Source organism: Crocuta crocuta, unplaced genomic scaffold (genome assembly GCF_008692635.1).
Source record: "Crocuta crocuta isolate KB4526 unplaced genomic scaffold, BGI_CrCroc_1.0 scaffold147, whole genome shotgun sequence".
Lineage (NCBI taxonomy): Eukaryota > Metazoa > Chordata > Mammalia > Carnivora > Hyaenidae > Crocuta > Crocuta crocuta.
This window is the reverse complement of record NW_027532594.1, coordinates 9,400,911-9,414,298: the sequence shown is the minus strand read 5'-3', so window position 1 is coordinate 9,414,298 and position 13,388 is coordinate 9,400,911. Positions and strand designations below refer to the sequence as shown.

The window sequence follows — 13,388 nt, the reverse complement described above, 5'->3', positions numbered from 1 at the left end:
AATAGTATTTCTGCAAAAAAAAAAAAAAAAGAAGTCTAGTAACAACAGATAAACACAAAGAGAAAGATGTTCTATAAAATAACTGGCCTGTGCTCCTCAAAAACGGCAAGAAGAAGACAGACCACAAAAACTTGTTTCAGATTACAGGAAATTAAACAGGCATTTCAGCTAAATGTTATATATGATCCTGGATTGGATCTTAAACTGCAGCAGGGAGGGAGGAGAATAACTATAAAAATATTATTGGGACGTTGTAGAAATTTTAACGTAGACTCTGGAGTAGACAATAGCATTACATGACTACTATATCTCCTACTTTTGATAATTCTACTTTAGTTATGTAGGGGAATGTCTTAGCCCTTCGGAAATACACACAGGAATGTTTCCAACCTACTTTTAAACAGTTCCAATAAAGAAAAACGTATGTGGGAGTAACTGGCAAATCTGGAGAAATGGTATATCGAAGTTTCTCATCCTACCCTTGCAACTATTCTGAAAGTTTCCAATTATGTCAGAATTAAAAGCTCTTCCCAGGGACCCCTCCCCCGCCCCCCCAAAAAAAAAAGAAAAGAAAAGGACATACAGGTTTATGGGATGGGGCTGGTTTGGGCACAGGGCAATACCTGCTCCTAGAGGCTTCTCTGAATCCAACAAGTTTACAGGCTGGTTGTATGTTAGGAAACAATGGGTGACCCTCAGGAAAGGGGCAGAAAGGACAGAGGATGTCACGGATTCTGGACAGGGGTCTGGACCAGCAAGGGACTCCCATAGCATATCCATCAGCCTGTGCAAGCTCTTCCTTTTGTGACACCTTGTGGTTATAAAGAGCTATTACAGACTTCAATGCCATCTCTATTTTGTCAGGATTAACCTTTGAGCTCAGTCATCTCCCAGAGTTCTTGAACAGTTTGGGGGAAAAGATCTTAAGGAGACATTCTGCTTCCTATTAGCTATGGCAGGTGAGTTTTCAAACTAGGCAGTGAAAACAAAAAGGCATGTAACGGTGTTTGTATCCTGAGTTTATGCGGTGATGCCAATCATACTAAGCGTTGTATGCTCCTGTGCAACAACTGTGTCAAAAACTAAGCAAGTGCCAAGAAAAGATGATGAAAATACAACTGGGTAAGTTCTCATGAATGGGAAAAATGCAAAACAAATTTATGTAATTGTTCCTTTGCATCATTTGTGTTCTTGAAGTTATTAGTAAACTGAATTCTTATCATTGAAATCATATTTTCATTGTGCTGAGAAGCATTTAAAAGAATATTATAGCACAGCATTTTGAAATGTGAAAACACACAAACTTTAAAAAATTTTTTAATCCAAATTTTCAGTCTCTGAAAAAAATCATGTTCCAGTAAAGGGCAGCATTGCTTCAAAGTTGGATGTTTAAATAGGTAGAGATGAGTGATAAGTCATGTAAGTGTGAGACCAGAAATTCTCAGGTAAAATAGTGGACCACATGATAGAAAAAAAAAAATGTATATATATAGAGTATTAAGATAATTTACTGATAAGATGGATAAATCTTATCACTTATATTTTTTATAAGGCTTCATGTATTATCAAGACTGTTTTGGTTATCAGTGACAGATCCAAATCAACCAGTTTAAGCAAAAAATAAAAAATAATAAAGGGAATTTATCGGCTCATACAACTGGGGAGTCCAGAGGTAGTTCTAAATCTCAGGTATAAGATAGAAGCTCAAATATTTACTTCCTTCCTCCCTTCCTCCCTTCCTCCCTCCCTCACTCCTTCCTTCCTTCCTTCCTTCCTATCTATCATTTATCACTTTTCTACTTTCTCTTTATTTCTCTCAGTTGCTTCTTGTACAAACAGCCTTCTCCTTCATGCCAGGGAAGACAGCCAAGAGCAGATAGACAAGTCTCTCAATTTGCTCTATCAGCAATGTCTGGGGAAACAGTCTGGTCCAATTTGGATCACAAGCACATGCCTTGGGAGGGAAGGAGAGAGGCCATGTGATTCAACCCTTCCAGAATCATGGCCCAAGGTAGGAGGCAGAGTAGGATGTTAGAAGGTGTAGTTCACCTAAAGAACCGAAAAAAAGGAAAAATGTGGNATTGGAAATAAACATATATAGCCATATACCAACCAAAAGCTCTTTAAGGTAAATATTGGACGAATGCATAAAGATCCATTATAATACATTTAAAGAAGGCATGGTTTTATAGAAGCCCAAGATTTTTAGAAATCTAATAGAGGTTTGGCTAAACAAACCTTACTCTTCATGAAATGGTTTTGCATTTATTTATAAAGAAATGTATTATTGAGAGGGAAAACATAAATTTAAAACAGCACATACTTATCAAACAGTGTATCAACAGTTTTGTTTGATAAAACCATTTTTGTTTTATAATATATTTTCTTACGTGTTTACATAGCTTAGTACGCATTTAAAAAGTAGGGCAGTATATGCAACACAATGTTACTAAGAGTTATTCAGGCTAGAAGGAGATGAGTGATAGATGATTTTTTTTTTTTTTTGGCCTGTTTACATTTTCTTATCTTTCTATAGAACTACATATAAAACAAAACTCAAATACTATATAATTCAAAGTTTTATGCATCAACTTTAGTCGCAAGTACTAATCTATTTCGAACTAGCATGAGGCCTGGAGGCAGTCAAGTTTCCTGATGGTGGCAACAGGTCGGTGTCAGGCCTCGCTAGCATACCCAGTTAACTTGGACTCAGCGATTTGGTCAGTAAGAAATGAAAACTGCGCTGTCAAGAGAGAACCACTGTGGGGTGCCTGGGTGGCTCAGTCAGTTAAGCGTCCGACTTTGGTTCAGGTCATGATCTTGCAGTTTTGAGTTCAAGCCCTGTGTTGAGCTCTGTGCTGACAGTGCAGGGCCTGGAGCCTGCTTCAGATTCTGTGTCTTCCTCTCTCTGCTCCTCCCTTGCACACACTGTCTCTCTCTCTCTCAAAAGTAAAATAAATAAAATAAAACATTAAAATTGGAAAAGTACAGAGAATATTAGCATGGCCCCTGTGCAAGCATGACATGCAAATTTGTGAAACATTCCATATAAAAAAAATAGCACAGTTCTTTTGTCTAACATGAACATTAATCAAAAATTATAAAGTTATTAAACATTTTTGTAATAATCATATTACATAAAGGGCATCAACATTTTTTCCCAAAATAAGCTCCAAATTTGGGGGGATCAAAATTGATAAAATGCACAAAAATTTACATTACAGAAACGATTCTAGGACGATAACTATGATGTTAACAAAACAGTCTTGAAAAAATAGTTCAGAAAGAAATAGAAAAAGAAAAAAAGGAGGAAGGGAGAAAGAGGGAAAGAAGTCTTGTCTGGCACCAACTAAGTACTTAGGGCAAGCACTTTTATAATTAGAAAATTCCGCCAAGGTTACTTTTTAAATTATTTAATATGCAACTTTAATATACCAAAGTTCAATTTATAAATAAATTTTTAGGAAATCTACAATTTTAGGTATTTCCTATTAATTTAAAATTTTAGTAGAAAAATAATTAAATGAGAAAATAAAAGCAAGATGAATAATTAACACTGCCTCTATCCTCAGCCAATGAGCGTTTACAAGTAATGTAACTAAAAGCAATGACTAATAAGGGAAATAATTTAATGGAAAATATTTGTTTAATAGAATAAAATGAGCTAAGCTAAATTCTGGTACATTTTTATTATAAAGATACTGAATAATTTTCTTGTGGGAGTAGTAAAAGCCTCTATTGCCTGTTATAAGTACTTTCAAAATACTTGGAAATACAGTGTAGAGGGAAACTCAGCAAAATATAAAAACTGCATAACCTCTGCAGTTCTTTTCTTCCTTAGTTTCTGTGGTATCCTAATAGCTTAAAGAAAGCATTAACATAAGTGAGCTGAAGTGCACCAGATTTCAGTGACGCAGTTACACAGCTTAGTCTTTAGTGACACAGTACTCGTTCTATCTTTATGACTTTATTAGTCAGGGTTCTCTAGAGAAACAGAATCAATAAGATGTGTGTATCCTTAAAAAGATTTATTTTAAGGAATTAGCTCCTACAGTTATGGAGACCAGTAGGCCCCAAATCTGCAGGGTAGGCCAGCAGGCTGGAGACCCAGGGAAGAGGTGATGCTGTATTTCAAGTCCAAAGGCTAGAGATCCAGGAGGAGTCAATACTGCAGTTCAAGTCTGAAGGCCATCTGCTAGCCGAACTCCCTCTGGCTCAGAAGGAAGTCCGTCTTTTGTTCCAATTAGAACTTCAACTAATTGGATGGGGCCCACCCACATTATGGAAGGCAATCTGCTTTACTCAATCTACTGATTCAAATGTTAATCCCACCTAGAAACACCCTCCCAGAAAGACCAGAATAATGTTGAACCAAATATCTCAGCATTCTGTGGCTCAATTAAATTGACAGGAAAACTAACCATCACTCAGAAAACATCCAGATGTCTGACCACACATCCCAGAACTGTGGTCCAGGCAAGATGACTCGTAAAATTAACCATCAAAATGACCTATGTTAGATCTGATGTCTATGTGATTAACAGTAATTTTTCTTTTATTTTCTATACAAATAGCTCATTTTCCAGTTAAATATATAATAAAAATTAAGTTTTCCAAGTTATTTCATAAAGAGAAAGATGAGAACTTCAGTATAAGATAAAGAAAATCATCAGAGTTAATTATATTTAATTTGCTATCAGAAGGCTAATATATGAGGTGGACACCTTTGGGCTGACCAGCATTTTGACCCTCTTCTTATGTTTGCACAGTCAGACACTGATGCATTTTGAGGCGAGCCATGCCCCTGTCTCCTACCAAAACACCACACACTTAGCTCCCATTCCTGGGAGCTAGAATGTATATCCAAAGAACCATTAACTAGACGCTCCCAGGACTTTTGTGCTGAAGTAAACACACAGAGAAGGCAGGGGCAGTGCATGAAGTGGCAGCTAACTCCACTGAGCTGGGGTTGGTGACTGCTAGCAGTGACAGTTTCCTATTGTCCACAGAGAAAGCAACATCGTAAATAGACCCCTGCCTGTGAGATATTCAGCTGTGTTGTATTATCCGTCTTACTGGTTAATTTGTCAATTTTCCAAGCCTGTTCCTCTGGCTTTCCCATCAACTTTCTGAGCTACCTATACCCTTCTAATACATTCCTTTTTGCTTATCATCACCAGAATTGGCAACCAATACCAGTGTAATACTCTTGTCTAGGAGGCTTCAAGGGAAATTATTTTGATGTATTTTATAGAGTAATTGCAGCTTAAGTGGGGCCATTTTGATACATTACAAAGCCTGAATTAATTTTAGAACATTATGATGTGTACATTTATATCAGTCATCTAAAATCTGAAGACCTATAAGATAAGTTTCCCTCCTGTTATGGACTGACTTGTGTTCCCTCAAAGTTCATATGTTGAAGCCCCAACCCCTAGAACCTCTGAATGTGATGTATTTGGAGCTAGGGCCTTTAAAGAGGTGACTGTCTTAGGGGCATCTGGGTGGCTCAGTGGGTTAAGTGTGCGACTTCAGCTGGGGGTCATGATATCACAGTTCGTGGGTTCGAGCCCCACAGTGGGCTCTGTGCTGATGGCTCAGAACCTAGAGCCTGCTTCAGATACTGTGTCTCCCTCTCTCTCTGCCCCTTCCCCAATTGTGTTCTCTCTCTCTCTTGCTCAAAAATAAGTAAACGCAGGGGTGCCTGGGTGGCTTAGTCGGTAGGGCATCAAACTTTCGCTTAGGTCATGATCTCGCGGTTCGTGGGTTCAGGCCCTGCGTCAGGCTCTGTGCTGACTGCCAGCTCAGAGCCTGGAGCCTGTTTCAGTCTGTGACTCCCTCTCTCTCTGACCCTCCCCTGCTCATGCTGTCTCTCTCTCTCTCTCTCTCCTAGAAATTAAAAAAAAAAAAAAGGTGATTAAGTTAAAATGAGGCTATTAGGTTTGGTCCTAATCCAATAAGACTTTTTCTTTCTTTTTTTTTAGTGTTTATTTTTGAGAGAGAGCACGTGCGGGGGAGGGGCACTTACTGGCGACCCCCAGTAAGACTTTCTGTATTGTGTCCTTCAAAAGAAGAGAAGGTTAGGACACAGACAATACAAAAGGATGACCATGTGAGGACACAGCGAAAAGCCAGCCATCTGCAAGCCAAAGGAGGACTCAGAAGAAACCAAACCCGCCAATACTTTTATTTTAGACTTCTAGCCGCCAAAATTGTCAGAAAATAAATTTTATTGCTTAAGCCACTTAATCTATGGTATTATGTTTAGCTGCTCTAGTAAACTAATACACATGCTCTCAAGGATCTTGCAATTTTGTTAAGGGAAATAAATATGAATAAGAAAAAATATAGATGCTAACATATAAACTGCACATAGGATGCTGGAGGATAAAGGTGGAGTTAGGGAAGAGGGATTGGGGAAATGCTATCTGAATTTAGGTATTATTTATCTTATTTTTAAGTGAGATCTTTTCTTGAGCCAAATCTCATACAAATACTGGTTATTTAAGCTTAAGAAGAAATGAAAATGTGTTTGGCCAATTAACCTACCATCATACATGAAATACAATAAAAGCACACTATAAACCAAGCCTTAACATCCTGTTTTTAAAAGTTTTCTCTGAAAAGTGCTTTTAACAGACTAATATACCAACAAATGTCAACATTTATGATGTCAACAGACAGACTGTAAACCTAGAATCAAATTATCCCTGTGAAGCAAGGAGCCAAAAATGATACCAGGCCATCAGCCGTGAGCATCCTGTGAAGCACGTTTGCCACTAGCTCAATTAAGAGCAGAGTCTACAGTAAAAGTTTAATGCTTGGCAACACAAGAAGGCTTTATTATAGAAAAAAGGACAGCACTAAACAATGCAGTCTCTACCATTACGTGCATTCAGGCATTGGTCATTGTTGCATACAGGAAGGTGTGGTAATGTCTCAGAGCATGGCAATGCAAAATTTGGATAAAAAAGGAAACAAGGTCACAGGTGCATTATATCTCAATAAAATTAGAAAAAAGAAGAAAAAGGTTAGAAAAGAGCAAGAGAAGGTAACCTTCATTGCTGCTGAGTAATAATCAGTTCTAGATTGCCAGCATTCCCTGTCCATGTTCACACAAAAAAGATACTTAATCTTCAATAATTTTTTATTCTATTTAAGTGCTTTTGATGAATACTTCAACATCTCTGTATTCACATTAGCACAAATGGGATAAGAGCATCTCAATTTTCCTCTCCTAACTACCAATCTGATGGAGTTCTCCAATAAAACCCATCAGGAGCTAATGTGCTAGAAATTCTTACATGACCCCCCCCTTCACTCCATGACTAGGAAGAAGAATCTAAAATTCACCATAAGCTGGATATCTGTGAGTTCACAGTATAAGGAAAAAATTTCTCATTGCTAACAATGCTTTGGCATTATACGGTCGTGAACTGTCAAGCCTTTGAGATTTTACCCCATCTTGAAAGCTAGTAAGTTAACTTGTTAACAGTTTCATGGACTCTGGTTAAAGTCAGGAGATTCCTGGATCAGAGACAAAGTACTTACTGCTCACAGCATAGCAAAGTTGAATGAGCATCAACCCATTTGTGTCAGTTTCTCTTGTCCCCTAAATCCCAGAAAGAATACATAACAAACCCAGGTGACAGCTGCACACATTGCAAAAGAGAAACCCAAGACCAAGGGCCCAGACTTCATAGCAAGCAGCCAGCAAGCCAGTCTCTCTGGCCCTGAGAGTGAGCACTTACACATTAGTCATGATACGTCACCTTCTTACTTAGGTATCTATGTGGCTAGCTACAGAAACTGCTTGGTCTCAGGAGACAGAGAAGCCTTGCAACCTAGCATACTCAGCAAGAATGTGAAGGGGCCGACCTCTTCTAACAATCCACCCTACACGTTCTTGACAGAACTCAAACTTTCACATTGATATGTAACCGTTAACTACTGATTAATCTGACTAGCAGGACCTTCATTCAATTTGTCTCACATGGCGTTTAATTAAGGACCTGTCACTATAGCTAAGCAGCAGGATGAGACCAATCTGTAGTATTGACCTCAGGGGTGCCCCGAGGTTCCTGAAATCCCATAAACCATCAGGGTCTACCTTAGAAAGCCCCTAGCTTCTTCCCTGATGATTCTGTTCTGACCTTTCTATCTGGTCTGAGGCATTCATCTAGTTCTGCTGATGTATTAAGGATGGTTCAAAACCTGCCACCTAGGGCAGTTCTATCATCTGTAACAACTCTGGCCAGTGAGTTGAGGCAGACCTAACTGCTTTCTAAGGCTTAGGTGGCATCACTGATCTCTTTAGCTAAACTCAGGGAAAATTTCTTACCGTTTTTTCTAATTGCCTGACATCATCAGGATAATCAACCACAGACTGCACATAAATGAGTCAGTTGTCCCTCTGGTAAGTTTCTCCAAATAACTAAGGGCGGCCCTGTTTCAGAGAGATCTCCAGTGTCATCTGAAACTTATGCCACCTACCAGTGGGTCCTTAAACACTTTAAAGTCTCTTATGACCACAGCTAGGGTGCACGTTACTGTGATCTTGGAAGTGGTAAAATTAATACCTGGCTTCCATACAAGAAGTATAGTCCTGGGAGTGAACAGGGTATCCCCAGAAATAAGGTATTATTTATTATAATTGTTGGGGATCCCTAGTGGGACAACCTAAGTCTGAAAACACAGGATGACTGTGTCTCCAACATGGTGATGAAGTGCCCCCGCCTGGAGGAAAGTTACACAAGCACGATACTGTGCAGCCACCTGTCTTTAAACCTACTTGTTGGTATTCAGCCTGCAAGTCCCCCAATTCCTCCTCATTAACAAGCAATACAGTGGAGGGCCATTTAATTCCCTGTTGATTGTATAATATGGTCAAATGTTTGCTACCAACTCCCATGGACTTCCCTCAAATTCTGTTGGTTGACAAGGCTCTCATCTTTCCTTTTTTAGAAAGCTGTGTCTGTATCAGCACCCTGATCTCATCACCAAAAACTGTCAAGAAATGGGAAGGGTCTGAGATTTTACACTATTTACAAGCTAACAAGCCAGCCAACCACAGTTTCATAGACACAAGACTCCTGTGCGAAAGGCAAAGGTAATTTATTATTCAAAGCAATAGCAGTGACCAGAGTATAAGTATTGTTTTTTGTGCTGTGGCCAAGCCCCAATTCCTATAGGTGATGAGGAAGAGGGCCAGATGACACCTATGCTTTTTGCGTGCGGCATTACAGAGATGAACCCTGAATTTGGAGAACTTGAATCTTTTGTAATGGGTAGTACACATGCCCTACCTTTGCCCCAGAGGGCGTCACTGTCTCATATCTTCCAAAGCTGTTCTTTATACAAACATCTTTGAATAGATTGTTTGGAAAAAAGGGCATTCAGTACCTCTACTCTCAAGATGTTCAGACCCATGGAGAGCTGTCTCTCCACAGAAATCTGTAATTTCTAACTAGAAATCACCAGAAGCCACTAACTTCTAATGCATATTTTATATGAAGTAGGATTGTATTCAACTGCATTTAACAAAATCCTGACCACAGTGGTTTAACCAAATATTTGTTTTGATGTGTCTTTTTTCGCTGCATGTAACCAGAAGTCCAGAGGGGGACAGTCCTGGCCTGATGGTACAGATATAAACGAGGTCTTCAAAGACCCAGGTCTCACCCATCTGCTCCACAATCCTCATTATTTCACTTTTCACTCGGTGGTCCCAACATGCAGACTCTACCTCCATTTGTACAGTTCCATGCTAAGTAGAGAGAAGTAATGATCAGGTTTGAAGGAAAGTTAAAACTTTGAGATAGGAAAGATGAAGAATTAAGACACATATGTAGGGTGATCAGCAGACACTAGGAAAAAGATTTTCCCAGATAAAGCAGGGGTGTAGAATTTTTCTAGAAAATCTGTATAAGNAAAAAAAAAGAAAATCTGTATAAGTAGATGGGTTGGATCAAAGTAATACTTGGTTTTAAGGGACAGAAGCAAAGCATCCATCAGCTAAGAAGCTAAGAGGGATGGCATGAAAAGTTTAATGTAACTGAATAATTTTGTAGATAAGCTATGATTCAAAAATCTATTTTTAATAAAATTGGGAAATTTTTAATTTTATTACACGAATGCACAGCTCAAAGAGCACTATAATCTTTCATTATTTGGTGCTACTGTTCAGATTAATGAGTTCTGGCTTATAGTACTGGGTAAAAATAGGAACCATGCTTCTAGGGAAATCAAAATTCAGCTTGAGGCTGGTTAGTTTGTGACAGCACCCTCATGTTAGTAATTATACTTCTCTACCTTCTGTATTACCTTATGGAATTGCTACACAAAATTTAACACCAAGAAATCTAAATTTCCTTAGAGTAGAAACAAGCTTATATGAACAATTCTTTTATAGTAACTAAAATTTACACTATCTGCTGCAGTTGGTAGCAGGGTTTCATTTTTAGCATAAACTGAGACTATTGTTTTTGGTTTTTCTTTGAGACAATCGGTTTGTAATGTAAATAATCTAAATAGTTTCTAGTTAATCAGTTCTAGATAGTCGAAATAATCCACTTATGTTTAACAGATCCTTTCACTGAATAATCTCATACTAAATATAAACATCTTCAAGATTGTAAAGATATGTCCATATAAACAGAGTAGAAACTAATAAAGAAATATAGTTTAAGAATAAAGACAATCCTCCAGGCCCCTGGGTGGCTCAGTTGGTTGAGCGTCCAGCTTTAGCTCAGGTCATGATCTCAACCTTCTGAATTCCACATGGGGGCTCGCTGCTGTCAGTGAGGAGCCTGCTTTGGACCCTCTGTCCTCCTCTCTCCTTACCCCTCACCCTCCCCATAAGCGAACATTTAAAAAATAAGGTAAAAAAAAAATAAAGACAACCCTCGATTACACATTACATGAGTTAACCATGTTCTCAACTTGTTTCATTCTGTATATTGTCTAAAACATATTTCTTTTTTTTTTCTTTTTAATGTTTATTTATTTTTGAGAGAGAGAGAGAGAGCAAGCGAGCGAGCACGCGCAAATGCAGGGGAAGGGCAGAGAGAAAGGGAGACACAGAATCTCTGAGCTGTCAGCATAGAGCTACCTGGACATGGGCTTTAACTCACGGACCGCAAGATCATGACCTGAGTGGAAGTTGGATGCCCACCGACTGAGCCACCCAGGTGCCCCTAAATCTTTCTTTTTTTTTTTCTGATGTTAAAAAGGTTTGTGAGAGTTGAGTTTGAATATGATAAATGAAATGAGAGCCTGTCAATAAGTTTCAATAACTGATTGAATGTTTGATAATCTACAGTTCATTATAGGCATTTAGGGCACATAATTCACTTGGCCAGCTCCTATCACTGCGTAAGATATCCTTCTCCAATGCTAGGTTTCTAAGGGTAAAACAATTTGCTTCAATTAGTTTAAAATTATTAAATAATAAATAACAAGTTCCTCAACAGTCAAGATATATATGCCCAGGCTCATCTCACATGTTCAAAGGTAGCTGCTGTGGATGCAAACATTATTATTACTAGTATTATAACATTAATCATAAAAATCCTTTATATTTACAAAGTTCTTCATTGTTTTAAAATCATTCCATATTAATTTTATTTGAGCCACTCAGTATTCATATGAGGAACTGTTCTTCAAGTAATACTGCCTCATTTTACAGATAAGGCCATTCAGACCAAACAAAGGTTAAGTGACTTGCCCCAAGACATAGGCATAGAGATAAAACCGCATGCAAGACACACACAGACCCTCCTCTGGCTAACCTCTATTCCAATGAGAAGTTAAAAGAAGTTGTGAGCAATCTTAACATGGTGTTGAGCTAGAGCAGTACTAGTCTCAAGAATAATGGGAGGGGCAAAGAAGACTTGGGATCAGGGAGGTAGGTTGATTCTGGGAAATTTTCCTTAAGTATCTCATTTCAGACTTCACTATGTTGAATCTGAGAAGAATCTTAGTTTCTGCTCAGACTCTACCAAGTTGATTTTGGACTTTATAAGAGTAAAACTTTAAAGTCAATACCTTGTAATTAACTTTAAGCCAATGGTTCCTGGCTTAAAGGAAGCCAACTACATCAGTTACCTGGTGTGCTTGTTAAAAACACGGTCTTGGGGGAAGGGGTTACTCTGGACTTCTCTTAAAACTTCCTGAGGCGGGATCCAAGAAAATTGCTACTTTAAGTATCACACCTTGGGGACTTTGAAGTCAAACAGCAAAATAAAAAAGATATTTTTGGTAGCGGCTCCAAATGTTTCCTGCTTCAATAAGGCTTTTTTTTTTTTTTCGTGAAGATATGGAAGATTGTGTGTATTCGTGTATTTGGGGGAAAATGTACATTGTACAAGATGTAGTTGGAATAAGAATGCTACACTGCAGATCATCAGGCGCCACCACCCCTCACATGCAATGTGGTTGGCTTAGAATAGGTGCATGATAAATATTTATTGACCTGTTGATCAGACATAGGTATTTACAGCTTCCATGAGTTTTGAAAGTGTTTTCTCTCAGCATTCTGCTCCAATATTCCAGTGTCCGGCCAGCAGCAGTAGGGATGTGTGGACTTGGAGGAAAGACTGAATGTATTCAAACCCCCAGATCATCAACAGTGGAGGGGACCAAGTTCTTTGATAAAGAAATAGAAATAATACTTATATCCCAGCGTTAGGGGGAGTCTTAAATGACCTAACAGGTAGCTTTTATAAATAGGTCTCAATGAAAATATTATAAGTGCAAATGGTTAGGACTGCGCTTTACTCCCTGATGCATTCTATAAATACTCATCCAAAACCAGGCAGTACATTGTACTACTTATTGTCTGTATTAGGTCCCCTTAAGCGGTCGCAACCTCGGAGCAATTATCAGCAAAAAAAAAAAAAAAAGAAAAGAAAGAAAGAATAAATGAACAAACGAGAAACCTGAGGCGACCCGGCCCAGGGACCATGGGCTGCAGACTGGCGTGTTCGAGGAGGCCGGAAGGGGTTCAAGAGTGGTCTCTCCCCGCCCGGTTCCCGGCACGTGGTCCGCTCGGGCGGGAGCTTCGCGACAGGGGGGGAGGGGAGCGGCGTGGGACGACGCGGAGGGGGTCTAGCCGGCCAAGGCTACGGTTGGGAAGGCGCGACTGCGCAGGCTCCGGATAGGCGCAACCACCGTGCGAAGATCGCAAGGGGAGAGCGCTGGCCCGGCTTTACACTCCCTTTATCTACTTCTGGAGCGACAGCCTGACCTTTTTTCTCATTTCGCTGCTGCATTTGGCGCCACCCTCTGCAAGGTATTAATCATTAGAAAGCCTCTTATCACAAGGCTGACAAATATTCTTTTTCTAGTCGGACCCCCTTTTACCCCCCGCGAAGGCCACAGTGGACGCG

General features: G+C 39.2%; 1 protein-coding gene and 1 pseudogene across 2 annotated transcripts in view; one reads left to right on the top strand and one right to left on the bottom strand.

The window, feature by feature from the left end:
- LOC144244703 (uncharacterized) overlaps positions 1–13,087 on the bottom strand; it is a 58,557-nt gene extending 45,470 nt beyond the window's left edge. For both annotated transcript variants that reach the window (XM_077780076.1, XM_077780075.1), the window contains exon 1: positions 12,939–13,087. The gene's annotated coding sequence lies outside the window, so the exon portion shown is untranslated. The remainder of the gene's footprint in view (positions 1–12,938) is intronic.
- Positions 2,960–3,054, top strand: LOC144244723 (U6 spliceosomal RNA; annotated as a pseudogene).
- Positions 13,088–13,388: the final 301 nt, after the last annotated feature.